Raw genomic sequence first — 27061 nt, forward strand, 5'->3', positions numbered from 1 at the left:
GGCTCAGCATCCCCTGTGGCCGGAGCGCGGCTGCGCTGCGGGCTGCCAGGAGCCGAGCGCTGTGGGAGCCACAGCCGGCTGAGTGCCTCTCCCATCGGCAGGCTGAATGTGCATCTGCTGCCTGAGCGTTCTATTTCAGGCCTCCCCTGCTGACAACACGAGTGGCAGAGCCACTTTGCATGCTTTCTGTAGCCCCCAGCGAGCCTCGGGTTCAGCACGCAGCAGCAGCGCTGGTGGGCACCGTGAGCTCGCTATTCTTAGCTGGGCTGGGCAGGGAGGCAGTGCTCTCCGTGGCTCCACAGATCCATCCCAATCAGCTGGGGGTACCTTAGCTGACCTCGAGATGCTCAGGGGATGGGAGAGCCAATCTGCTCTCCTGGCATCACTCTGCCCTCACCTGAGTGCTGCCCAGCCCCACGCATCACTCTGCCCTCACCTGAGTGCTGCCCAGCCCCACGCATCACTCTGCCCTCACCTGAGTGCTGCCCAGCCCCACGCATCACTCTGCCCTCACCTGAGTGCTGCCCAGCCCCACGCATCACTCTGCCCTCACCTGAGTGCTGCCCAGCCCCACGCATCACTCTGCCCTCACCTGAGTGCTGCCCAGCCCCACGCATCACTCTGCCCTCACCTGAGTGCTGCCCAGCCCCACGCATCACTCTGCCCTCACCTGAGTGCTGCCCAGCCCCACGCATCACTCTGCCCTCACCTGGAGTGCTGCCCAGCCCCACGCATCACTCTGCCCTCACCTGAGTGCTGCCCAGCCCCACGCATCACTCTGCCCTCACCTGAGTGCTGCCCAGCCCCACGCATCACTCTGCCCTCACCTGAGTGCTGCCCAGCCCCACGCATCACTCTGCCCTCACCTGAGTGCTGCCCAGCCCCACGCATCACTCTGCCCTCACCTGAGTGCTGCCCAGCCCCACGCATCACTCTGCCCTCACCTGAGTGCTGCCCAGCCCCACACATCACTCTGCCCTCACCTGAGTGCTGCCCAGCCCCACACATCACTCTGCCCTCACCTGGAGTGCTGCATCCAGCTCTGGAGCCCTCAGCACAAGAAGGACATGGAGCTGATGGTGTAGAGGAGGCCATGAAGATGATGCAAGGGCTGGAGCAGCTCTGCTGTGAGGACAGCCTGAGGGAGCTGAGCCTGGAGAAGAGAAGGCACCAGAGAGACCTCAGAGCAGCCTGGCAGTGCCTGAAGGGGCTACAAGCAGGCTGCAGAGGGACTGTTCCCAGTGCCCTGCAGGGACAGGATGAGGGCAATGGCTGCAAAGCAGAGCAGAGCAGATTGAGATTGGATGTGAGGAACAAGTTCTGCAGCAGGAGGCTGCTGCAACACTGCAACAGGTTGCCCAGGGAGGTGGTTGAGGCTCCATGCCTGGAGATATTGCAGGTGAGGCTGGAGAGGGCTGTGGGCAGCCTGCTCTAGTGGAGGATGTCCCTGCTGCCCTGTGGGGCCAGGCTGAGAGAGTTGGGGCTGTGCAACCTGGAGAAGGCTGCAGGCAGAGCTCAGAGCAGCCTTGCAGTAGTTGAAAGGGCTCCAGGAGAGCTGGGGAAGGACTTTGGAGAAGGGCTGGGAGTGCCAGGATGAGGGACAATGGCTTTGAGCTGGGAGAGGGGAGAGTGAGCGTGGAGAGGAGGAAGAGATTGTTGGCAGTGAGGGTGGGGAGAGACTGGCACAGGCTGCCCAGGGAGGCTGTGGAGCACAGAAGCACAGAATGGGAGCTGTGATCTGGGGGCTTCTAAGAGCATTGTGTTGGAAAAGCAGCTTGGGACCAGCAGGTAGAGAGCAGGGAGAGGTGTCCTGAAGGCTGGAAGCTCCTCACTAGGCTCCAGCGCCCTCCCAGTGTGAAACTGGAGGCCAGGCAGGGAAGGAGAGGGAAAGGCTGCTGAGAACCAGAAAAACCTGCTCCCCAGCAGCCAGGGATTCACATTACTCACAGTGGTTTAAAGCAGGTCAGCTTCACTTTGGTTTCAAGGCAGAGGTGCCCAAGCTGCCTAGAGACTGTTTTCAGCCCAGCTCAGGACAGGACCGAGCCCTCTGTGTCCCTCTTTGCTCTGGCACTGTCCCCAAGCTCTCCTAACCCACTGCCAGGGCAAGTTCTCCCCAAAACTGAGGTCCTTCCAAGGAAGGGCTGGGCTAGGGGGATGGAGTGGTGAGGCTGCATCTGCAGGCTCACACCTCCTGACCTGTAGCAGCCTCTGAAGGACCTTACCCAGCAAGTCCACTGATTGCGAAGCTGGGCAGGAGGTGGTTTGGGCACCTCATCTCAAGAGAGATGTGGAGGTGCTGGAGAGGGTCCAGAGGAGGTCAAGGAAGCTGTGAAGGGTCTGGAGAATAAATCTGATGAGGAGAGACTGAAGGAGCTGGGGATGGTTGGTGTGGAGCAGAGGAGGCTGAGGGCAGAGCTCATTGTGTCTGCAGCTGCCTGAAAGGAGGCTGTGGAGAGGCTGAGGGAGCTGGGGATGGTTGGTGTGGAGCAGAGGAGGCTGAGGGCAGAGCTCATTGTGTCTGCAGCTGCCTGAAAGGAGGCTGTGGAGAGGCTGAAGGAGCTGGGGATGGTTGGTGTGGAGCAGAGGAGGCTGAGGGCAGAGCTCATTGTGTCTGCAGCTGCCTGAAAGGAGGCTGTGGAGAGGCTGCTGCTGGGCTCTGCTCACAGGTGGTTGGAGACAGAACAAGGGGGAATGGCCTCAAGCTGAGGCTGGGGAGGTTTAGGTTGGACATTAGGAAGAAGTTTTACATGGAGAGAGTGGTGAGGGACTGGAAAGAGCTGCCCAGGGAGGTGGTGGAGTCACCCAGCCTGGGTGTGGTGCTTGGGGAGATGGTTTAAGGTGAACCTTGTAGGCTCTAGGTTGTATTTGGTGATGCTGAAAGGCTTTGCCAACCTGCCTGTGTCTGTGACTCTGTGATGCCCACAGGTCTACTTCTCACAGGTAATTAGTGACAGAACAAGAGGGAATGGCCTCAAACTGCCACAGGGTAGGTTGAGACTGGGTAGTAGGAAGAATGTTTTCCCCAGCAAGAGTGGTCAGGCACAGGTTGGACATTAGGAAGAAGTTTTACATGGAGAGAGTGGTCAGGGACTGGAATGAGCTGCCCAGGGAGCGTGGTGGAGTCACCCAGCCTGGGTGTGCTTAGGGTCGTTGGGGATATAAGGCTTAGGGTGCACCCTGCAGAGTAGAGTTACAGGTTGGACTTGGTGACCCTGAGGGGCTTCACCAACCTGAGTGTTTCTGTGCTTCTGGGGATGCTCCTCCTTGCAGAGTCAGAGTCTTCTGCCCATCCCCCTTCCCAGATCACAAGGGCAAAGCTGGTGGCTGCGGTGCAAGCTGGTGCTGCCCCACTGCAGTTCCCATGACTGGCACCATGCTTCTCCTGCCCACCAGGAGATGGGCCAGGTGGGGCAGCCTGTGGGTTCCCCTGCCAGTCAGCTGGCTGTGTGCAGCAGGGCTGAAAGCAAGCTCTGGGTGAGAGGGGAGGAGGACACAGAGTTAGGGACCAGGTTGTCCAAGGCTAAGGGCAGCAGCAGCAGCAGCACTTGGCAGTAATTCACCCCGATGCCTTGCACCAACCTCCCGAAGCCTCATTGCTTATCTCAGCCCTCTCCTCTGGGCATCTCCACAACCATTCATTAATTAATTACCCCTCCACACCCCTGCAAGCCAAGTCAACATTATCCCAGGTCTGCTGCTCGGGAAGCTGAGCTCAGCCTAGGAGACAATGAGTGAGGTGGAGAGCAGGTCCCTAGCCCAGCTTCTACCACAGGCACCTCTCTGCAAAGGGCTTGGCAGAGTGGGTGTTGGGGACCTAATCCAGGGTAATTTGGAGCCTCACCCTCTCATGAGCCTTCACCCTCTCGTGGTGCCACATCCTGTTGGCAGCTGTCACTAGTGGTGTTCCCCAAGGATCAGTCCTGTTCAGTATCTTTATTGGTGATCTGGAGCAAGGGGTTGAGTCCAGCATCAGTAAGTTTGCAGGTGACACCCAACTGGGAGCAGGTGTGGAGCTCTGGAGGGTCTGTTTCCCTCTGGAAAACAGACCCCAGATGCAAAATGTCCTTCCCAAAGCCCCCCAGGGCCTGCTGATGAAGCATTAGAGGACTCAGGTGTCACCACTGCTTTGGGGCTTGCTCCTGCCCAGGGTGGCAGAAGGTGGCAATTAAGGAGTCTTCAGCCCTCCCTTCCACGAGCAAAGAGGGCAAAGCAATTTTGGCTTCTCCACTGGTGGCTGTGTAGGGCAAACAAACACAGAGACAGAGGCTGGAGTGCAGGTGCTGGGGTGATGTAGGGCTGGGGAGAGCCCCAGATGCTCTATTGCTGATCTGGAGCAGGGCATTGAGTCCAGCAGCAGTGAGTTTGCAGATGGCACCGAGCTAGGAGCAGCTGTGGAGCTGTTGGAGGGTAGCAGAGCCCTGCAGAGGGACCTGGCCAGGCTGGATGGGTGGGCAGAGGCCAATGGGAGGAGGCTGAACAAGGCCAAGTGCAGGGTTCTGCACTTTGGCCACAACAACCCCAAGCAGCACTGCAGGCTGGGGCCAGAGTGGCTGAGAGCAGGCAGGCAGAGAGGGAGCTGGGGGTGCTGGGAGAGAGGAGCTGCAGAGGAGGCAGCAGTGCCCAGGTGGGCAGCAGAGCCAATGGCATCCTGGGCTGGCTCAGGAGCAGTGTGGGCAGCAGGACAAGGGAGGTTCTTGTGCCCCTGTGCTCAGCACTGCTCAGGCCACACCTTGAGTGCTGTGTCCAGTTCTGGGCTGCTGAATTGCAGAGAGATGTTGAGGTGCTGGTGGATGTTGGTCCATGAGGAAGAGGAGGTCCTGGCACTCTGGATGTGATGTGTGGCAGTTGAAAGGGAAGAAGTCTGCTGGCAATGGTGAACCTTGGCAGCAGAGGGGAGGATGAGCCACTGGAGGTCCACATGAGGCCAGCAGCAGCCTGCCGGGAGGGAGGTTTAACTTCTGCTCTGAAACCAGGAGGTGGCTTTTGGAAGCCAAACGGGTGGCAGCACCAGAGCAAGGGGAGGGTCATGTTTCACCCACGGGGCACGGCTGGATTAGGTGTAAAGGAGTCTGCAGCTTGATGGACAAATGGGATCAGTGCCAGGAGCTCCTGAGGGGGGCAGATTAGTAACGGGTCTGGGCGGTTTGCATGCAGGGAGGGAATGAAAAGGCAAGGAGAGAGGAGGTTCCCCCCACTGCCCTGCCTGGAGCACCACAAGAAAGAGCCATCCTTGTGCTCAAAGAAGAGAGGTCAAGCCTAGATAAACACCAGCCCGGGCCCCTGCTGGAGGATCAAGCAGGCATGAAAGAAAAACTTCTAACAGCTGCTTTGCTGCTTTTCAAGCTCCCAGTAAAAAGGAGGGCCAAGAGGTCAGACCTCTCAATGGCTCTGGGAAGGAGAAGACTTCTCCTGGCAAGCCTTTGGAAAGGAAAACCCAACTCAATTAGCATGGCCACAGCAATAAGTGCTGGGAGTCCTTGGAAGCTCCAGCCACAGCCTGCCCCAGGGAGCTGCTGCCTTCCCTGAGCACTGCTGGGGCTCTTTCTTAAGGGAAGGGGAGACCTTGACAATCCCCCCCAGCAGCTGCCTGGGGAAAGCAAAGCTTGAGGGATGTGCCTCAGGCATCCTGTCCCCCACCCCAACACCTCTGTTCTGTTTCCCCAGTCCATTTTATCTCTTCTCACTCCCATCCACTGTGCTCTCCTCCCCTGTCATAGAAACCAAAGCTTGAGGGATGTGCCTCAGGCATCCTGTCCCCCACCCCAACACCTCTGGTCTGTTCCCCCAGTCCATTTTATCTCTTCTCACTCCCATCCACTGTGCTCTCCTCCCCTGTCATAGAAACCAAAGCTTGAGGGATGTGCCTCAGGCATCCTGTCCCCCACCCCAACAACTCTGGTCTGTTCCCCCAACACCTGTTCTGTTCCCCCAGTCCATTTTATCTCTTCTCACTCCCATCCACTGTGCTCTCCTCCCCTGTTATGGAATCATAGAATGGGTAGGAAGGGACCAGACCCTAAAGTTCAGCCATTTCCAACCCCCTGCCATGGGCAGGGACACCACCCACCAGCACAGGCTGCTCAAGGCACTCATAAGATGAGTTGGGTTGGAAGGGACCTTGAAGATCATCTAGTGCCAAGGCTTGGCACTGGATGATCTTCAGTCTTCCACTAGCCCAAGTTGCTCAAGGCCTCAGCAAGCCTGGGGGGACTGGAGTGAAGCTGGAAGTGGGTAGGTTCAGATTGGATGTTAGGTAGAAGTTGTTGGGCATGAGAATGGTGAGAGGCTGGAATGGGTTGCCCAGGGAGGTGGTTGAGGCCCCATGGCTGGAGGTGTTTGAGGCCAGGCTGGCTGAGGCTGTGTGCAGCCTGCTCTAGGGTAGGGTGTCCCTGGGCATGGCAGGGGGGTTGGAACTGCCTGATCCTTGTGCTCCCTTCCAGCCCTGACTGATTCTCTGATTCTATGGATGTTAGGTAGAAGTTGTTCACCATGAGGTTGGTAAGAGACTGGCACAGGTTGCCCAGGGAGGTGCTGGAAACCCCATCCCTGGAGGTCTTTAAGGCCAGGCTGGATGTGGCTGTAGGCAACTTGATCTAGTGAGAGGTGTCCCTGCCCATGGCAAGGGGGTTGGAGCTGGATGAGCCTGGTGGTCCCTTCCAACCCTGACAGTTCTGTGATTCTGAGGTCTTCCCTCCACACCAAGGTCTTCCTACCACACTGCCTACCACACCAAGGTCTTCCCTCCACACCAAGGTCTTCCTACCACACTGCCTACCACACCAAGGTCTTCCCTCCACACCAAGGTCTTCCTACCACACTGCCTACCACACCAAGGTCTTCCTACCACACCAAGGCCTTCCCACCACAACCAAGGTCTTCTCAACAGAGCAATATCTTCCCACCAGACCCATCTCTCTGCTTCCCTCAGGCCCTCACCCACCCAGGGCTGCAAGTGAGTGGTGGGATGTGGTCCATGGAACGCTGGCGCTCAGCTGCAGTGGCTCTGCGGTGCTGAGCCCCAGTTTGGCTTTCCTGTGATGCTGCAGCATCTTTTCTCTCTCATGTCTCTTGTTGTCCTAGAAACAGAGGGGAAAAAAATCCTTCCAGAGAGGCCCTTTTGTTAGACTGGAGGCAGCAGCTTCTGTCTCCTAGCAAAGCAGAGCTTGGTTGCATAACAAACCCTTTGCCAGGAGAACGAGGGCTGGGGCCAGAACCTTCCAAAGAAAAAGCTTCACACTTTCCAAACCTTCCCAAAGTTCTGAGGGTGCTGCAAGGGTCAAGAGGCAGCTTCCAGCCCAGCTACATGAGAAGATGCTGAAGAGAAAGTCACTGTGCCATAGCAGGGCAGCCACTTCTCCCTCCCAGTGCAAGGGGCACTCACAGCAGCTCGCCCAGCAGCACAAAATCCAGCTGGGCTTGGAGGATCTCCAGAGGAGCCAAAAGCTGTGTGGGTAGAAGGGAGGGGATTCTGGAGAAGGTTGGAAGGGGCCTCTGGAGGTCACCCAGCCCAGCCCCCTGCCAAAGCAGGGCACCCACAGCAGCTTGCCCAGCAGCACAGTGCCCAGGGGGGGGTTGGAAGCTCTCCACACAAGCAGACTCCACAACCTCTCTGGGCAGCCTGCTCCAGGCCTCCAGCACCCTCACACCAAACTGCTCTCTCCTGCTGCTCACAGGGAACCTCCTGGGTGCCACTTTGTGCCCAGTGCCCCTTGTGCTGTCCCTGGGCACCACTGAGCAGAGTCTGGCCCCAGGCTCTTGCCCCCCACAGCTTCTTTAGCTGTTGCTGAGCACTGCTCAGCTGCCCTCTAGGGCTGCTCTTCTGCAGGCTCTCAGCCCCAGGGCTCTCAGCCTTTGCTCCTCACAGAGCTGCTCCAGGCCCCTCAGCAGCTTTGCAGCCTGCCCTGGACACTTTCACTGTCCCTCCTGAACTGGGGAGCCCAGAACTGGGCACAGTGCTCCTGATGTTGCCTCAACAGGGCAGAGCAGAGAGGTGGGAGCACCTCCAGAGAGGAAGACTCCACAACCCCCCTGGGCAGCCTGTGCCAGGCTTCTGGCACCCTCACAGGGAAAAAATTCCTCCTCATGTTTCCATGCAGCTTCCTCTGCCTCAGCTTCCACCACTGCCCCTTGTGCTGGCATTGGGCATCCCCCAGCAGAGCCTGGCTGCAGCCTCCTGGCACTCACCTGCACATCTTGATAACCACTGCTGAGGTCACCTCTCAGCTCCTCCTCTCCAAGCTCCCAGCCCCAGCTCCCTCAGGCTCTCCTCCTGACAGAGCTGTTCCATTCCCTTCAGCTTCTCTGTGGCTCTGGGCTGGACTCTCTCAAGCAGTTCTGTGTTGTTCTTGAACTGTGGGACCCAGAACTGGGCACAGTGCTGCAGATGTAGCCTCAGCAGGGCAGGGCACCTTCACCTACTAACCACACACCTCAGGCTCTGCTCCTAACAGAGCTGTTCCATTCCCTTCAGCATCTTTGTGGCTCGGGGCTGGACTCCCTCGAGAAGTTAAGCTGGGAAGCAGCAGTTAGGATGAAGGCAGAGAGAGATGGAAAGCTCAGAAGCCTCTGTGGGAGACTCAGGCAGTGGCAGAGGAAGCTCTGCTCAGCCTGTGGCCGATGACTATCTCAGAGGTGCATCCAAGCTAATCGATGTGATCTGTATCTCCTGAGAACAGCTTTTGTTGTCTCCTTCCAGAGCCCTTTGTTCCTCCTGCGCCCTAAGGTCTGCAGGGCACGGCCCCTGGCACGGGTGCCAGCTGGCTTAGCTGATTTTAGGAGCTCATCTAGCACCAGGAGTGTGTCGGAACAGCAGCAGGACTTTCACTGCCAGCCCAGCGAACGCTGCCGGCTGAGGGCTCGGGGCTTGCGGCAGCTCCGCCGCACTGCAGCTCGGACCTGCAGAGGGCTCAAGGCTGGTGGAAACCTGCTCAGCTCCGCCTGGGATGGGGACTGTGTGGTGCACCTCCTCAGGTCCATAGGGATGGGGACTGTGTGGTGCACCTCCTCAGGTCCACAGGGATGGGGACTGTGTGGTGCACTTCCTCAGGTCCACAGGGATGGGGACTGTGTGGTGCACTTCCTCAGGTCCACAGGGATGGGGACTTTGTGGTGCACCTCCTCAGGTCCACAGGGATGGGGACTTTGTGGTGCACCTCCTCAGGTCCACAGGGATGGGGACTTTGTGGTGCACCTCCTCAGGTCCATAGGGATGGGGACTGTGTGGTGCACCTCCTCAGGTCCATAGGGATGGGGACTGTGTGGTGCACCTCCTCAGGTCCATAGGGATGGGGACTGTGTGGTGCACCTCCTCAGGTCCATAGGGATGGGGACTGTGTGGTGCACCTCCTCAGGTCCATAGGGATGGGGACTGTGTGGTGCACCTCCTCAGGTCCATAGGGATGGGGACTGTGTGGTGCACCTCCTCAGGTCCATAGGGATGGGGACTGTGTGGTGCACCTCCTCAGGTCCATAGGGATGGGGACTGTGTGGTGCACCTCCTCAGGTCCATAGGGATGGGGACTGTGTGGTGCACCTCCTCAGGTCCATAGGGATGGGGACTGTGTGGTGCACCTCCTCAGGTCCACAGGGATGGCTGGGAACATGGAGAACAGAGGTTGCAGCCTCCTCCCTGACCAGGCAGAGCTCTCCCACACCAAAGAGGTGAGGAAGCTCACCAAGGCCAAGTGCAAGGTCCTGCAGCTGGGGCAGGGCAATCCCCAGCACAGATCCAGGCTGGGGGAGGAGTGGCTGAGAGCAGCCTGCAGGAGAAGGCCTTGGGGGTGTCAGTTGGTGCCAGTGTGCCCAGCAGCCAGCACTGGTGGCTGGCAGCCCAGAGCCAGCTGTGTGCTGGCTGCAGCCAGAGCAGGCAGAGCAGCAGCACAGGGAGGGGATTCTGCCCCTCCAATCTGCTCTGCTCACACCTCACCTGCAGCACTGCCTCCAGCTCTGGGAACCCAGCACAAGCATCACCTGGAGCTGCTGGAGAGGCTCCAGAGGAGAGCACCAAGATGCTCAGAGGGCTGGAGAGCCTCTGCTGTGGGGCCAGGCTAGCAGAGTTGGGGTTGTGCAGCCTGGAGAAGAGAAGGCTGCAGGCAGACCTCAGAGGAGCCTTGCAGTAGCTGAAAGGGCTCCAGGAGAGCTGGGGAGGGACTTTGGACCAGGGCTGGGAGTGCCAGGATGAGGGACAATGGCTTTGAGCTGGGAGAGGGGAGAGTGAGAGTGGAGATGAGGAAGAGATTGTTGGCAGTGAGGGTAGGGAGACACTGGCACACTGGCTCCCTCTCTGCCTGGCTGCTCTCAGCCACTCTGGCCCCAGCCTGTAGTGCTGCTTGGGGTTGTTGGTGGTGGTGGTGTTATGTTGTTTTTATAGTTGTTATTATTGTTACTATTGTTGCTGTTGTTGTTGTCATTGTTGTTGTTGTTGTTGTTGTTATTCCAGTACCCCCAGCTCCCTCTCTGCCTGCCTGCTCTCAGCCACTCTGGCCCCAGCCTGTAGTGCTGCTTGGGGTTGTTGTGGCCAAAGTGCAGAACCCTGCACTTGGCCTTGTTCAGCCTCATCCCATTGGCCTCTGCCCACCCATCCAGCCTGGCCAGGTCCCTCTGCAGGGCTCTGCTACCCTCCAACAGCTCCACAGCTACTCCTAGCTTGGTGTCATCTGCAAACTCACTGCTGCTGGACTCAATCCCCTGCTCCAGATCATCAACAAAGACATTGAACAGGACTGTGCCCAGCACTGATCCCTGGGGCACAGCACCGGTGCCAGCTGCCAGCTGGATGTGGCACCATTCACCACCACTCTGGGCCCAGCCCTGCAGCCAGTTCTTGACCCATACCAGAGTGAATTGATCTCTTAAAGAAAAAAAAAAAAAAAGAACAAAAAAAGCATTTAGAAAAAAAACCTTAAACTATTTAACTTTTTTTTTCCCCTCCTAGGGATTTTTTTTTCATTTCTTTTGCTTTCAGAACTGTTTAAAAATGATTAAGAAGAAGTTCGAAGCTATTTTTCCTTTAAGGAAGGAGAATCGAAGCCTTTTTTTGGTTAAAAAAAGTCTGATTTGATTTGTTTTAAAGGAGGAGCGTTGAAAACCTCCTCCTCGGTTGCTCAATAAAAGGTGGATTTGAGGCTGCTTGCTCCAAGCCAGGGGAAGGGGCGGGGCTGGGGGCGGGGCTCGCCTGCCGGGGGCGGGGCTCACCTGCCGGGGGCGGAGATAGCAGTGAGAGCGGCTTGCGTTTAGAGGCGGGGCTTCAGTTTTAGAGGCGGGGTTTGTGTGTAGGGGGCGGAGCTCGTCTGTCGGGGGAGGGGCCTGTAAGTAGGAGGGGTTTACATGTTAAGGAGCGGGGGGGCTGTGCTTGGGGCGGGGTTTCCTTTTGGGGCGGGGCTCACCTGCCCGGGGGCGGAGCTATCGGCGGGTGGTGCCTGCCGGGGGCGGGGCGCGGCGCGGCCAGGGCTCCGCGCTGCGGTGCGGAGCGGAGGGGCCGGAACGGACCGGGGCGAAGAAGAGAGGCCGGAGCCGAGGAGAGAAGCTGTGGTTGCTGCTGTGTCCGCGGCGGCGCGGTCGGTGCGGCAGCAGGTGAGCGCTCACCGGTGCGGTGGGGCTGGGTCGGGGCCTCCCGGCGAGGGGCGGCCGCTTGGCAGTAGCGGGGTGCGGCGCGGCCCTGCCCGAGCCGGGCCGGTTTCCCTACGAGGAAGGTGGCGGCGGTGGGGCCGCTGGTGCCGGGTGCTGCCTGGGCTGAGTCGCCCCCTGGGCGAGCCGGCTCCGCGTCCCCCAGGCAGGGCCCGAGGGCTGCGGGGGGCAACTCGCTTGGTTGGGGCGGGGACGGTGAGGGGCGACCGGGGGCAGAGCGCCTGCAGAGCCCCTGACCCCCTTAGAAAGAGCCTGGGCTGGGCTGACCAGGAGCGGCTTTCGGCACTGGCAGGAGCTCCCCCCAGCTGCCCGGTGCCCAGCTGGTCCTGTCCACGTTGGTTTTACCTCCCACCTGCTCGGGGCCCCGGGAGCTGGCACAGGCAGCCCCAACAGCTCCTGCCACCAGGGTGGTCTCCTCAGGGCCGCTCAAAGGAGGAGCATCATGGTGCTGACCAGAGCTCAAGGCGGAGGAGCAGCCGAAGTGGTATTGGGGTGCCAAGATTATGTTGGGGTCTTGAGGTGGTGCGGGAGTCTGGAGGTAGCGTGGGGATCTCGAGGTGTCCTGAGCCAGGAGTGGAGTCTTGAGGAGACATGAGAGTCCTGAGGTTGATGTGGGGGTCCCGAGGTTGTCATGGAGGTCTCGAGGTGCTATTTGGGTCTTGAGGTGGTAAAGGAGACCTGAGGGTAGCGTGAGGGATCTCCAGGTTGGCACTGGGGTCTCGGAGCAGTGCTGAGGTCCTAGGGTGTCTAGAGGTATCACTGCGGTCTTGAGGTGGCCCAAAGGTCTCAGCTACCCATGCCAGGAGCCTCCTCTCCTCACCTTCTGCTTCCAGGGAGCAAAGCCGTCTGTCCTTCCTCCCTTCCGAGACGTCTCCGGCTCCCTGAGGGGGAGAGGGGTTAAATTCCTCGATAAGATCCTGGCTCCTGGCTGCATACTTCTGATGCCTGCTGTGAACTCTGCCGGCAGGTTGTTTTGTAACTCCGCTTGTGGGAGAGCAAACTCCTCTCCCTGCCTTGTCCCTGCCCGGCTGTGCTGTCCAGCTCTGGAATTGCACCTTCATACCCAACCGTGGCTTCCAGGGTCGTATTCCACCCGTGAAGAGGTCGCTTCCACCCACGCAGGGGCTACAGAGCAGCTGCCTCTGGCGCTCCGCTCGACATGACTGATTAGGGGAGAAAGGTGGACGAGGCAGGTGGAACCGAGTGAGAAAGGAGCTGCGGAGGCAAGGAGGAAGCTTTGGCTGCTCCTGCGGGTACGGCAGGCTGCCCGCCGAGGGTGCCGCTGCTCCCGGCAGGCTGGCGAGCTCGGCGCTGTGCCCTGCCGAGACTTGCCGGCAGCCTGTGGCAGCAGGAGCCGCGGAGCTCGGCTCGCTGATGGCAGGCAGGGATGTGACACGGACACGGCCTCCTGGGGTGGCTGCGTGGGGTGGGGGTGAGGCTGGTTCAGATTGCAGCGCTGCCGGGGAGAGGGCAGCGGGAGCCGCTGCTGCGCCCGCACGTCCTGCGCCCGCCGAGGGCACCCCGGAGTGCCTCAGCGCGCAGCCGGGGGCATGATGCTCTTACCTTCTGCTGCCGCTGGAATGCCAGGAATGCTCCTGCATCCCGGTTATCTGCTGCGAGAGCCTGAGAGGGCATCGCTCCCCCCCTCCCCCGGCTTCCCTGAAGATGCCAGGCTCTTTTCAGTGGTGCTCAGAGACGGGACGAGGGTGGGATGGATCCAGAATGGAACCCTATAGTTTTGTTAAGGGAGACCTAGGATCCCTCCAACTACCACCACTGTGGTTCCACTGCAATATGAGGAGAAAATTCTTTGGTGTGAGGATGCTGGAGGCCTGGAGCAGGCTGCCCAGAGAGGTTCACAGACTCACAGGATGCCAGGGGTTGGAAGGGACCCGTGGAGATCACCGAGTCCAACCCCCCTGCCAGAGCAGGACAATCCTATCTAACACAGACCACAGAGGAACACATCCAGACAGGCCTTGAAAGTCTCCAGAGAAGGAGACCCCCACAAACTCTCTGGGGAACCTGTGGTGGTTTTAGAGTCTCATTGTCTGGAGAGCTTCCAGTCCTCCTCTGGGCATCGTGCTCCTGGGCAAGCTGCTGTGGGTGCCCTGCCTTAGCAGGGGGGTTGGACTGGGTGATCTCCAAAGGTCTCTTCCTATCTCTACCATTCTGTGACTCCCCAAGCATGGAAATCAAGAAACCTCCCTTCCCCTCCAGAGCACATCCATCTTCCACCTCTAGGTGGAAAGTCACCCAGCTGGGCAGCAGGGTTTGCAGCCCCCGTGGGTGCTCAGCACGCTGCTGCGTGGAGCCCTGTGGAGCTGGAGTGCCACATTCTGGCACTTCCCAGTGAGAGGATGGTGATGGTTGCTTGTAAAAGCCTCAAACTCTGCAAGTGAGCACAAGGGAGATGTAGGAGAGTTGGTTCTGCCCAGAGCTTGAAAGGGGGAGGAGGATGTGACCAAGAGGCTGACCTTGAGATGATGAAACAGCTTCAGAGCTGGCTCTGATTTATCTGTAATTATTGTGGGTGTTCTTTGTCCTTATGCTTGAGGAAGAAACAAACCAAGTTATGGCTGTGCTCAGGCTCACTTGGTAGCTTTGGATGCCCACAGTTCTCAGTGCCTGTTGCTGGGCAGCTTGCCAAGGCTTCACCAAACCTGTTGGCAGCAGGTGGCAGCTGGCCAAAGTGGTGTCCATCAATCCAGGGTGCTCCCTGCCTTGCTTTTTGTGACAGGGCTTGGCCATAAGTGGGAGCTAGGTGTAATGGTCAGGGGCACTGGGGTTTGCTGGGCCTGGGAGCTTCTCTCCCCAGGTGTATTGAGGACTGGGTGAAAAATGGTGTTGAGTGCAAGCTGGTCTGGGCCAGTGATGTGGGTGCTGTTCACCTGGGCACAGTGGAGATGTCTGTCATGGTTGCCTTCACCCTCAGCACATGCTGTGCTTGAGTGCCTCTGCCACACTCCTCCTGCCTCATCCCATCTGTGTTCTCCAGCACGACTCTGTCCTGCCCCATTTGTGTCTTCTGCTATGGGGCAAACCTCCAGTGGTGGCTTCAGAACTGACCTAAGCCCCAAGCTGATCTGGACAAGACTTCACTGCTCTCTAGGGCTCCCTGAGAGGAGGCTGCAGTAAGGTGGGGTTGGTCTCTTCTCCCCAGTTTCAGGTGATAGAAAGAGAGGAAAGAGCTTGGAATTGTGTCAGGGGAGAATTGTTTGTGTTGCAAAAGCTCTCCAAGCTCATCCAGTCCAACATCAACTCAGCCCCACCATGGCCACCAAACCATGGCCACCAAACCATGGCCACAGCTTGCTGCAACACCTCCACCCATGGGCACTCCACCACCTCCCTGGGCAGCCTGTGCCAAGCCCTCACCACTCTGCCACCAAAGACATTTCTCCTCCTCTCCAACCTAACCCTCCCCTGGCACAAGTTCAGGCCAGTTCCTCTCCTTCCATCACCTGAGACCAGGCAGCAGAGCCCAACCCCAGCTGACTGCAGCCTCCTCTCAGGGAGCTGCAGAGAGCAATGAGCTCTGCCCTCAGCCTCCTCTGCTCCACACTGCACACCCCCAGCTCCCTCAGCTGCTCCTCCCCAGCCCTCTTCTCCAGACCCTTCCCCACCTTTGCTGCCCTTCTCTGGACCTGCTCCAGGCTCTCAATGTCCTTCTGAGAGTGAGAAGCCCAAAAGTGACCCCAGCACTCAGGCTGTGGCCTCACCAGTGCTGACCACAGAGGTACCATCCCTGCCCTGCTGCTGGCCACACCACTGCTGATCCCGAGCAGGCTGATGAGAGATGTCCTCAGTGTCAGCTCGCTGTGGATGCCTTAGAATCCCAGAACCAAGCAGGCTGGAAGAAAGCTCCAAGCTCAGCCAGCCCAACCCAGCACCCAGCCCTGCCCAACCAACCAGACCATGGCACTAAGTGCCCCAGCCAGGCTTGGCTGCAACACCTCCAGCCATGGCCACTCCACCACCTCCCTGGGCAGCCCATTCCAATGCCAATCACTCTGTCTTTTGCCAAGGGATGTTCCTCAGCTTGCCTCTGGGAGCCTGGCCACTGACCTGAGGCCAGGAGCGTGTCTCCACGGCAGGTTCTGTAACCCAATCTCATTACTGCAAATGACTGCTAACGATTTTATGGCCTCCCAGTTTCCAGCTGCCAACTTCAGGGGAGCTTCTTAAAGGCAGCTGATTTACCTGGCTTTGGGTGGACCAGAGTCAGCACTTTCTTGAGGGTTTGGGGTGGTTCCAGCTGCCTCAGGCCAGTCATCTAGAAGAACTTGTTGCTTCAGAAAGGGAAAATATGAAGGGGAGGGGGGGAACAATAAAAACCTAAACCACAGCACTGCTTACCTGAAGACATGGGTGGAGCAGACTACAAGGGCTGTGGTTAGTAGATTGAGAGAGGTTCTCCTGCCCCTCTGCTCTGCCCTGCTGAGGACACATCTGCAGTACTGGGTCCAGTTCTGGGTTGTACAGTTCAACTGCTTGAGAGAGTCCAGCACAGAGCCACAGAGCTGCTGAAGGGAATGGAACAGCTCTGTTAGGAGGAGAGCCTGAGGGAGCTGGGGCTGGGAGCTGGAGAGCAGGAGCTGAGAGGTGACCTCAGCAATGGTTATCAAGATGTGCAGGTGAGTGCCAGGAGGCTGCAGCCAGGCTCTGCTGAGGGATGCCCAATGCCAGCACAAGGGGCAGTGGTGGAAGCTGAGGCATAGGAAGCTGCATGGAAACATGAGGAGGAATTTTTTTCCCTGTGAGGGTGCCAGAAGCCTGGCACAGACTGCCCAGGGGGGTTGTGGAGTCTCCCTCTCTGGACAGATTCAAGCCCTGCCTGGCTGTGCTCCTGTGTGATCTGCTCTGGGTGCTCCTGCTCTGCAGGGGGGGATTGGAGTGGAGGAGCTTTGGAGGTCCCTTCCAGCCCCTGCCATGCTGTGATCAGCCCTGAGCTGGAAGGTTGGGACCCTGCAGCAGTGCAGGGCCTGATGGAGCTCTTGATCTTCAGATCCAGGTGCTCACTGGATCACAGAATGGCTCAGGTTGGAAGGGATCTCAGATCTTTGATCACATTGGGTGATTCTGTGCTCCACAACCTCCCTGGGCCACCTGTGCCAGTCTCTCCCCACCCTCACTGCCTACAGTTTCCTCCTCCTCTCCACTCTCACTCTCCCCTCTCCCAGCTCAAAGCAGTTGCCCCCAGCTGGTCATGCAGCCACCATCTCCATCCATTGCTGAAGGGCAGTGCCTTGAGTGTGTGTGTGTGTCCCCACCAAGGGATGGCCTCTTCTGTTTCAGTGCCAGGCAGGGACCTGAGGTCCCTCTCCAGAGCTTTGTCTCCACTTTAGTGCTTTATCACCTTGAGGTGGGTTCTGGGCTTGATAACAACTCCTCCTCATTCCTCATGTGCCTGGCAGGGCGACAGCAATGAGCCCTGGAACCACCCAAGCGTCCTATCAGAAGCTCCAGCTGGGATTATCCTGCCCCTTGTTTGCTCCACTCTGTGCCTGAGGAGGGAAGGAAGGAGCCAGTGCAGCTCTCAAATGGTCATTAAGAGGCTTCTGGAGGCCAGCAAAGCTATAAATAACCACTGGTGGCAGCAGGCACCTGCGTGTCCCTTGGCACATCCTCTCCTCCCCAGCCCCTGCAGCGCATCCTTGGCGTGAGGCCACTTCCCAGAGCAGGGTGGGGAAAGTGTGAGCTCTGCTGGAAGTTGGGGGGGGGAAATCAAACCTGGAAAGGGTTTTTTCCTCCTCTTCCCCCCCCCCCCCCCCCTTTGCATTTTGCTCATTCACTGATGACTTTCTCTCTCCTGGCAGGAGAATTGGAGTGGAAAGAGCTGGTGGCTGATGCCAGCTCTTCTGAAACAGGCTGGAAGGCAGGTGGAAAGGGGAGAGGGGGGGAGGAAACACACACACACACCATTTGTAGGTCATTTGGCTTTTTGGATGGCCTTGATCCCGCTCAAAGGAGAGGTGCAGAGCCTGAATTTACCTCTAATCCCATGGGAATGAAATCCTTGGATCACTTAGAGGTGAGATGGGGAAAGCAGCGGGTCAGGACCTGGCTCCGCTTGCATCATCCTTAGCCAAGGTGCATAGAATGGGGTTGGGTTGGAAGGGACAATGGCTTTGAGCTGGGAGAAGGGGAGAGTGAGAGGGGAGAGGAGGAAGAGATTGTTGGCAGTGAGGGTGGGGAGACACTGGCACAGGCTGCCCAGGGAGGTTGTGGAGCACAGAAGCACAGAATGGGATCAGAGATCCCATTCTGTGCTTCTGTGCTCCACAACCTCCCTGGAGATGTTCCAGGCCAGGCTGGATGGAGCCCTGAGGACCTGATCTAGTGGGAGGTGTCCTTGCCCTTGGCAAAGGGGGTTGGAACTGGCTGACCATTGAGGTCCCTTCCAACCCATTCCATGAACCTCTACTGACTAGAAGCAGTGTCCTGAGGTTGGGAACTCTCAGTGTGTAGCAGCAGGGAGATGTTCACAGCCTGGCCCAAGCTCTGGCTGCTGGGGGAGGTGAACCTGTGCTGCTAGACCTGCTGCCAGGAGTTGTGATTGCAGGTGGATGGGTTTGGCAAGTACCCTCCTCAGAGCCTGGCTGGCAGGAGCTGACTTGTGAGTCACCATCCACCTTTTGGATGCTATTTGGGCATCCTGGAGCTGCTGTGCTGGGGCTGGCAGCAGCCACAAGCTGAAGGGCAAGCAGCATATTTTCAGAGCATCATGGAATGCACTGAGGTGGAAGGGACCTGTAAAGGTCATTTAGTCCAAGCTTCCTTGCAGGCAGCAGGGATGCTCTCAGCCAGATCATGTTTGTTGTGTTGGAAATTAAAGGAATAGTTTGAAGGGTTTGAGCTCAACCCTGAAAGGCTTTTCCAAAGACCAATCCAAAGAGAAGATTCCAGAGGGACCTCAGAGCTGCCTTTCAGTGTCCAAAGGGATCCTGCAGGAAGGCTGCAGAGAGACTTCTGCTGAGGCTGTCTGGAGCCAGCCCAAGGGGCAATGGTTTGGAGCTGAGGCAGAGCAGGGTTAGAGTGGAGCTGAGGCAGAAGTTATTGAGTGTGAGGGTGGTGAGAGCCTGGCACAGGCTGCCCAGGGAGGCTGTGGCTGCCTCCTGCCTGGAGGTGTTCAAGACCAGACATGGTGAGAGGCCTTGGGCACCCAAAGTCTAGTTGAGAGGTGTCCCTGCCCAGGGAGTTGGAGCAGATGATGTCTGAACTCACTTCCAACCCCAGCCATTCTGTGAATCCCTAATCCTTAAGGCTGATCTAAGTCAGCTGCCTAGACCCAGTCTCACCTCTGTGCTCAGGGCTGGACCACTCAACACTTCCTCAACCCCTCATGGCCTTGGTGTCCAGGAAAGTTCAATTGCTCCTCAGTTCAAGAGAGATGTTGAGGTGCTGGAAGGTGTTTGGAGAAGGGCAGCAAGGCTGGGGAGGGCCTGGAGCAGAGCCCTGTGAGGAGAGGCTGAGGGAGCTGGGGGTGTGCAGCCTGCAGCAGAGGAGGCTCAGGGCAGAGCTCATTGCTGCCTGCAGCTGCCTGCAGGGAGGCTGTAGCCAGGTGGGGTTGGGCTCTGCTGCCAGGCAGCCAGCAACAGAAGAAGGGGACACAGCCTGAAGCTGTGCCAGGGCAGGTCTAGGCTGGATGTTGTTAGGAAGTTGTTGGCAGAGAGAGTGATTGGCACTGGAATGGGCTGCCCAGGGAGGTGGTGGAGTGGCCGTGGCTGGAGGTGTTGAAGCCAAGCCAGGGTCTCCCCACCCTCACTGCCAACTATTTCTTGCTGATCTGGGGTCTTAATCAAGCTTCAATCCATTCCCTGATCTCCATGGCAGATTTCCTGCCAGGTCCTGTGTTCTCCCCCTCCCATTCCTGCTGCCCAGGGAGAAAGATGATGCTGATGTTTGAAGGTGAGCAAGGTGATCCTTCCCCTTCCAGGCTGGAAGGCTGTAACCTGAGTGTGTTGCAGTGGCTTGGAGGTGAGGGGGGAGGAGGAGGTTGTTGCTGCTTTTAATTTCTAATGAGCTTTGGGTTAGTTCCTCAGCAGCAGGTTGGGCTGGCCAGAAAACATCCTGGAGATGCCATTGCTGCCTGTCACCCCTGATGGCTCCACTGTGGCCACAAATCTTGGTTTAAGAGGGGAAGAAAGTTGAAAGATCCACAGCTTGCATCAGGTGAGAAGGGACCCTCCAAGGGCATCCTGCTCAACCCCTTGCAGGCAGCAGGGACACCTCCAGCCAGAGCAGGCTGCACAGGCACACAGCAAGGCTCAGCTCCAATGGCTCCAGGGATGGGGCCTCAAGCACAGCCTTGGGCAGCCTGTGCCAGCCTCTGCCCACCCTCACTCTGCACAGCTTCCTCCTGCTGTCCAACCTCAAATCTCCTCAGCTCCTTCCCAGTGCTGCTTTGGAAACCTCCATGGGGGTCTGATGCTGTAGCAAAGCCAAAAGCTTGGGAGAAGGAAAGGTGAGGAGGAATACCCCCAGGTGGAGCTGGCATGGGGTCAGATGCTTCTGCCTCAGCCATGCTGTCAGCCTCCCTGCCCTGAGTCCTTGTCCAAGGCCATCACCCTGAGGCCCATCCCTATCCCACCACAAAGCCCTGGGCAGGATTTGTCCCCAGCTCCTCCCATCTTGCTGGGCTTCAGCCAGCGCTGCCGGAACACCCTGGGCATGGAACACCCTGGGCATGGAACACCCTGGGCATGGAACACCCTGGGCACATCACTGTGGGTCTGTAATTGTGGGGAGGGAGTGGAACAGGGAATTCCCAAGCCTCTATTTTGCTCTTAATGTGGGGTTGCTGGCCTGGTGCTGCTCTGTCTGGGCAGTTCCTGCAAGATCCTAGCATGGACTACATCTTCTTTGGGGTGCTGGGCACCCCTGGTGCTGAGCTGTGGCTTCAGGCTGAAGGGACATTTCAGCTCTTGGGTGATCCAAGTGTCACCAGGCTTGGTTCTCCTGCTCTTGGCTCTTCCATGTCCTTTGGGTGTTAAAAAAGCCCTTTTCAAACATGGGAGTAACTAATGCAGATGCCAGGTGTGAGGTGCCCCCAGCAGAAGCTGCTTGCTGCCAGGTGTGAGGTGTCCCCAGCAGAAGCTGCTGCTGCCAGGTGTGAGGTGTCCCCAGCAGAAGCTGCTGCTGCCAGGTGTGAGGTGTCCCCAGCAGAAGCTGCTGCTGCCAGGTGTGAGGTGTCCCCAGCAGAAGCTGCTGCTGCCAGGTGTGAGGTGTCCCCAGCAGAAGCTGCTTGCTGCCAGGTGTGAGGTGCCCCCAGATGACTGCTGTGGTGCCCAGCTCCATGTGCAGATGAGCTGTTGGCACAGGGGGAGAAGAGCCAGGGCCAGTGTTGGGCACTCTGTGCAGCTCTGGAGTCCTCAGCACAGACAGGGACCTGCTGGAGCAGGGCCAGAGGAGGTCCCAGCAATGCTGGCAGGGCTGGAAGGGCTCTGCTGTGAGGCCAGGCTGGAGAGTTGGGCTTGGGCAGCCTGCAAAGGGGAAGGCTCCAGGAGACCTTCTGGTGGCCTTGCAGTGCTCCAAGGGCCAAGCAGAGAGCTGGGGACAGAGTTTTTCTCAGGGCCTGTTGTTCCAGACCAAGAGGGGATGGTTTGAGCTGCAAGAGGGAGATTGAGAGTGGAGAGAAGGGAGAAATGTTTGACCCTGAGGCTGGGCAGAACCTGGTGCAGGCTGCCCAGAGAGCTGGGAGCTGCCCCATGGCTGGCACCACTGCAGGTCAGGGTGTGTGGGGCTGTGAGCAGCCTGCCCTGGCTGCAGATGTCCCTGCTGAGCACAGCAGGGCTCAGAGTGGGTGAGCCTGAAGGGTCCCTAACCCATCCCATGACTCTCTAGAGTGTTCCTGGGCTGGCCCCCATGGTCCCTCTCTGGTGCAGCTGCCCCTCCAGGGGATGTCTGCAGTGGTTGTCCCTGTCCCCAGCTGGGGTTCCTGCAGCTGAAGGAGAGGATTTGCCTCCACTAAGCCCTTTGTGTGGTTTCCAAACCACCAATTTCAGTAACTTGCTGATTTTTCCCAAGGCTTTGCTGGCAGAGCCTCGCTGGCAGGACAGGCAGCTGAATGGGGCATGGGAGGTGGACCAAGGATGCTAGGACTATTATGGGCTACCCTTAAATAGCTCATTTGGGTGTGAATTAGAGCCCTGAGCCTGCCACTTCCTCGCCCCTGGCTGTTTGCAGCCACCTTGTGCAAGAGCTGGTGGCTTGGGCAGGCCTGGGGCACCTTGCACACCCTGCCCGTGCAGGAGGAAGGGTTAAGAGCTGCTCCCCTGAGCTCTGCCCACTCTGGTAGGACTCGTTTGTCACCTCCCCAGCTTGTTGAATCCCCTGTCATCTCTTTGGGCTGGGATGAAGTGAGCCATCTGCTGCCCCAGGCTGGAGCCCTGTGCCTGTGCCCTGCCTCCCCACGCTGCAGCAGAGGACAATGACCTCTTGGGCAGGTGTCTGCCTTGGCTGCTTTGCATGAGGTGCCCTTAGAAGCACAGAATCAGTCAGGGCTGGAAGGGAGCACAAGGAGCAGCCAGTTCCAAGCCCCCTGCCATGGGCATGGACACCCTACCCTAGAGCAGGCTGCACACAGCCTCAGCCAGCCTGGCCTCAAACACCTCCAGCCATGGGGCCTCAACCACCTCCCTGGGCAACCCAGTCCAGCCTCTCACCACTCTCATGCTGAACTTCTTCCTAACATCCACTCTGACTCTCCTCACCTCCAGCTTTGCTCCATTCCCCCCACTCCTGGCACTCCCTCACAGCCTCAAAAGTCCCTCCCCAGATTTTTTGGAGCCCACTTCAGATCCTGGCAGGCCACAAGAAGGTCACCTGGGAGCCTCCTCTGCTCCAGCCTGCACAGCCCCAACTCTTTCAGGCTGTGCTCACAGCAGAGCTGCTGCAGCCTCTCAGCATCCTCCTGGCCCTGCTCTGGACACTCTCCAGCATCTCCACAGCCCTCTTGTCCCAGGGGCTCCAGAGCTGGATGCAGGACTCCAGGTGGGGTCTCAGCAGAGCACAGCAGAGGGGCAGAATCCCCTCCCTGGCCCTGCTGGCCACACTTCTGCTGCTGCAGCCCAGGCTCTGGTTGCTCTCTGGGCTGCAAGTGCACACTGCTGGCTCCTGCTGAGCTTCTCCTCCAGCAGCACCCCCAAGTCCCTCTCCTCAGGGCTGCTCTCCAGCCACTCACTGCCCAGCCTGGAGTTGTGCTTGGCATTGCCTCCACCCAGCTGCAGGACCTTGCACTTGGTCTTGCTGAACCTCCTGAGCTTGGCTTGTGCCCACCTCTGCAGCCTGGCCCTGCCCATGGCTAGGGGGGGGCTTGGAACTGGCTGAGCTTTCAGGTCCCTTCCAACCCAGCCCATTGTGTGACTCTGTGCCCCTTTGGCAGTGTGGCACCAGGGCATTTGCCCAGCAGCCCATGCCAGCCTCTCTCTGCTGCCTGCTGGCACACTGCTGCCTGTGACTCACCGCCCGGGGTCAGCTGCTGTGCTGACGCATCCAGCAGCTATCTGCTGCTTTCTCTCTGCTGCAGCACCAAGCCCAGCTCCAGGCACCAAAAGGGAAGAGAATAGAACTTCTTCCACAGGTGGAGAGGATCCTTGGGCAGCTGAAGGCTCCTGGATGGCCCAGTGACAAGGCAAGGGGCAGGGATATAAACTGGAACCCAGGAGGTTCCACTTCAATGACCTCTGAGGTCTGCCTGGAGCCTTCTCTTCTCCAGGCTCAACAGCCCCAACTCTCCCAGCCTGCTGCCATAGCTCTAGCTACAAGTTTTGAGTCTGGAACCTTACCTCCAGCCCAGACCCTGGCTGCTCTTCTGGCTTCCAGGCACTTTTAACTCTCTCCATGCTGCAGCTCTCCTGCCCACTCAGCCCTGTACTTCCCTCTGCCAGGGCTGGACGCAGTGAACCCCCAAAACCCAGGTGAAACCTCAGCACTGGTGGGAAGCTCAGATCCAAGCCTTCATGCTGGTCCCAGTGGGTGCTTGTTGTGAGCTCTGCTAGAGGCATTTGGGATGAAGCTGGGAGGTGTTTGGGGTGCAGCAGGGCTTGGGTTTACAGCTGGGTGCACTGTGAGTGGGTTTTGTATTCCTGTGTGTGGGAGAAAGGCACAAGGGGCACTGGGCACAAAGTGGCACCCAGGAGGTTCCCTGTGAGCAGCAGGAGAAAGTAGTTTGGTGTGAGGCTGCTGGAGGCCTGGAGCAGGCTGCCCAGAGAGGTTGTGGAGTCTGCTTGTGTGGAGAGCTTCCAACCCCCCCTGGGCACTGTGCTGCTGGGCACTGTGCTGTGAGTGCTCTGCTTTGGTACAGAGGTTGGGCTGGATGATCCCCAGAGGTCTCAGGGTGCCAGAACCCTGGAGCAGGCTGCCCAGAGAGGTTGTGGAGTCTCCTGTTGAGACTTTCAAGCCCCACCTGGATGTGTTCTTGGGTGCCCTGCCCTGGGTGCGCCTGCTCTGGCAGGGGGGGTTGGACTGGATGACCTCCAGAGGTCCCACCCAGTCCTCACCATTCTGTGATTCTAAAGGCAAAGTGTTTGCAGTCCTTGGCTGGAAGCTGCTGGCTCAGCTTCTCTGAGAGGTGCTGGGAGGGACATAGTGGGAGTCAGTGCTGGTCCTCAATCCTGTAAGGAGGCTCAGACTCAGCAAGCAGATTTCTTGGCTCCTTGTGGCTTATTTCAGGTCCAGCAAGTCTGCAGATGGCACAGGTGACTTGCTAGAGGGCTGGGATCCATCCAGAGGGAGCTGGGCAGGCTGCAGAGCTGTGCCCAGGCCAACCTCAGGACATTCAGCAAGGCCAAGTGTAAGGTCCTGTACTTGGGTGGGTGCAATCCCAAGCACAGCTCCAGGCTGGGTGGGGAATGGCTGAGAGCAGCCCTAAGGAACAGGCCCTGGGGGTCTGGGCTGATGCAAAGCTCCACAGGAGCCTGCAGTGTGAGTGCAGCCCAGACACAACCCTGTGCTGGGCTGCAGCAAGAGCAGTGTGGGCACAGGGCAAGGGAGGGGATTCTGCCCCTTGGCTCTGCTCTCCTCACACCCTACCTGCAGTCCTGGGTGCAGCTCTGGAGCCCCCAACACAAGCAGGACGTGGAAGTGTTGGAGCCAGTGCAGAGGAGGCCACCAAGATGCTGAGAGGGCTGCAGCAGCTCTGCTGTGAGCACAGGCTGAGAGAGTTGGGGCTGTGCAGCCTGGAGAGGAGAAGGCTTGGAGGAGACCTTGGAGTGGCCTTGCAGGATGTGAAGGGGGCTGCAGGAAGGCTGGGGAAGGACTATTGAGAAGGTCTGGTGATGAGAGGAGGAGGAGGAATGGGTTTGAAGTGGCAGAGGGGAGATTGAAGGAGGATGTTAGGAAGAGGATGGTGAGACACTGGCACAGGTTGCCCAGGGAGGTTGTGGAGCACAGAATCACCCAATGTGATCAAAGATCACATTGGGTGATTCTGTGCTCCACAACCTCCCTGGAGGTGTTCAAGGCCAGGTTGGATGAGGCCTTGAGCTACCTGTTCTAGTGGGAAGTGTCCTTGCCTATGGCAGGGGGTTAGAACTGGCTGAGCTTTGAGATCCCTTCCAACCTAACCCATTCTGTAACTGAAGCCCTCCAAGTCCTGGCAGGCAGCAGGATGGAGTTTGCAGGAGCTGCACAAAGCAGTGCAGGCAGAAATGCTGTTGCTTGCTGCTGTTGCTTGCTGCTGCTGCCTGCTGTTGCCTGCTGCTGTTGCCTGCTGCTGTTGCCTGCTGCTGTTGCCTGCTGCTGCTGTTGCCTGCTGCTGTTGCCTGCTGCTGTTGCCTGCTGCTGCTGCTGCTGTTGCCTGCTGCTGCTGCTGCTGTTGCCTGCTGCTGCTGCTGCTGTTGCCTGCTGCTGCTGCTGTTGCCTGCTGCTGCTGCTGTTGCCTGCTGCTGCTGCTGTTGCCTGCTGCTGCTGCTGCCTGCTGCTGCTGCTGCTGCCTGCTGCTGCTGCTGCTGCCTGCTGCTGCTGCTGCTGCCTGCTGCTGCTGCTGTTGCCTGCTGCTGCTGCTGCTGTTGCCTGCTGCTGCTGCTGCTGTTGCCTGCTGCTGCTGCTGCTGTTGCCTGCTGCTGCTGCTGCTGTTGCCTGCTGCTGCTGCTGTTGCCTGCTGCTGCTGCTGCTGTTGCCTGCTGCTGCTGCTGCTGTTGCCTGCTGCTGCTGCTGTTGCCTGCTGCTACTGCTGCTGCTGCGCAGTGTCAGGGAGAGGCTGCAAGGGGAGGGAGGGGGAGGCAAAAATCCCCAGATGGTTAATTTGTAACTTTTTTGAGTTCCTGTTGATTGTTGTTGTGTGAAACTGCAGCTCCCCATCAGGAAATGTGGTGGAGTGGTGGCCGTGAATCATCCCTCCCCTCGATTTTAGGAGCCGTCGCTTGGGGAAGGCAGCAGAAAATTAGTCACTTGGTTAATTTGGCTTCCAATCAAAGCCATTTAGGGAGCCATCCTGGAGCTGGGGAGGGGGAAGGGAGTAAGTATAAAAGGAGAGAGGCTTTGGGAAGCAGCCATCACATCTCCTGCTCTTGCAGCCACCTGGAGGTGTTTAAGGCCAGGCTTGGATGAGGCTTTGGTTTGCCTGATCTAGGGTAGGGTGTCCCTGCCCATGGCAGGGGGGTTGGAACTGGCTGCTCCTTGTGCTCCCTTCCAGCCCTGACTGATTCTGTGATTCTATGACTCTGCCACCCCCAGGCTGGCTTGGGGACAGCCAGCAGGATCTGGGGTCACAGTCAAAGTCATCACCTAGGGTGAGGCAACAAGCAGAGGCAACTGGATACCTGACTGCTGCTAAGGAACTTTTCTACCACCCCCCCCCAACCCAAGAAAAAACCAGCTCTTTTTGCTACCTGGTGGCCAGCAGGGTGAGGGAGGGGATTCTGCCCCTCTACTTCACTCTGCTGAGACTCCACCTGGGGCACTGTGCCCAGTTCTGGAGCCTCTATGACAGGAAAGAGATGGAGGTGCTGGAAGGTGTCCAGAGAAGGGCCACGAGGGTGAGCAGAGGGCTGGAGCTGCTCTGCTGTGGGGACAGAGTTGGGGTTGTTCAGTCAGGGGAAGAGAAGGCTCTGAGGAGGCCTTATTGTGGCCTCTCAGTATCTGAAGGGGCTACAGGAAAGCTGAGGAAGGAATTTTTAGTGTGTCAGGTGGGGAGAGGACAGAGGAGAATGGATCCAAGCTAGAGCAGGGCTGATTCAGATTGGATGTGAGGAAGAAGTTCTTCAGCATGAGAGTGGTGAGACACTGGCACAGGTTGCCCATGGAGGTGGTGGAAGGGACAAGGAGTGCAGGCAGAGCTGGAGGAGCTGAGCCTGCCCTGGGAAGGGACAAGCAGGGCAGGCAGGACTGGAGGAGCTGAGTCTGTCCTTGGAAGGGACAAGGAGGGCAGACAGGGCTGGAGGAGCTGAGCCTGCCCTGGGAAGGGACAAGCAGGGCAGGCAGGACTGGAGGA

The 27061-nt window shown here is 58.4% G+C and overlaps 1 protein-coding gene across 2 annotated transcripts in view; it reads left to right on the plus strand.

Moving 5' to 3' along the window:
• RASSF7 (Ras association domain family member 7) overlaps nt 1-27061 on the plus strand; it is a 46714-nt gene that overhangs the window by 9981 nt on the left and 9672 nt on the right. Inside the window, exon 1 of one of the 2 annotated variants that reach the window (XM_064163116.1) lies at nt 11459-11571. The exons of the other annotated variant lie outside the window; for it this stretch is intronic. The gene's annotated coding sequence lies outside the window, so the exon portion shown is untranslated. Of the gene's footprint in view, nt 1-11458; nt 11572-27061 lie in introns of those variants that run through there. 2 annotated transcript variants of the gene reach the window in all.

This window comes from Pogoniulus pusillus, chromosome 24 (genome assembly GCF_015220805.1).
Source record: "Pogoniulus pusillus isolate bPogPus1 chromosome 24, bPogPus1.pri, whole genome shotgun sequence".
Taxonomy (NCBI): domain Eukaryota; kingdom Metazoa; phylum Chordata; class Aves; order Piciformes; family Lybiidae; genus Pogoniulus; species Pogoniulus pusillus.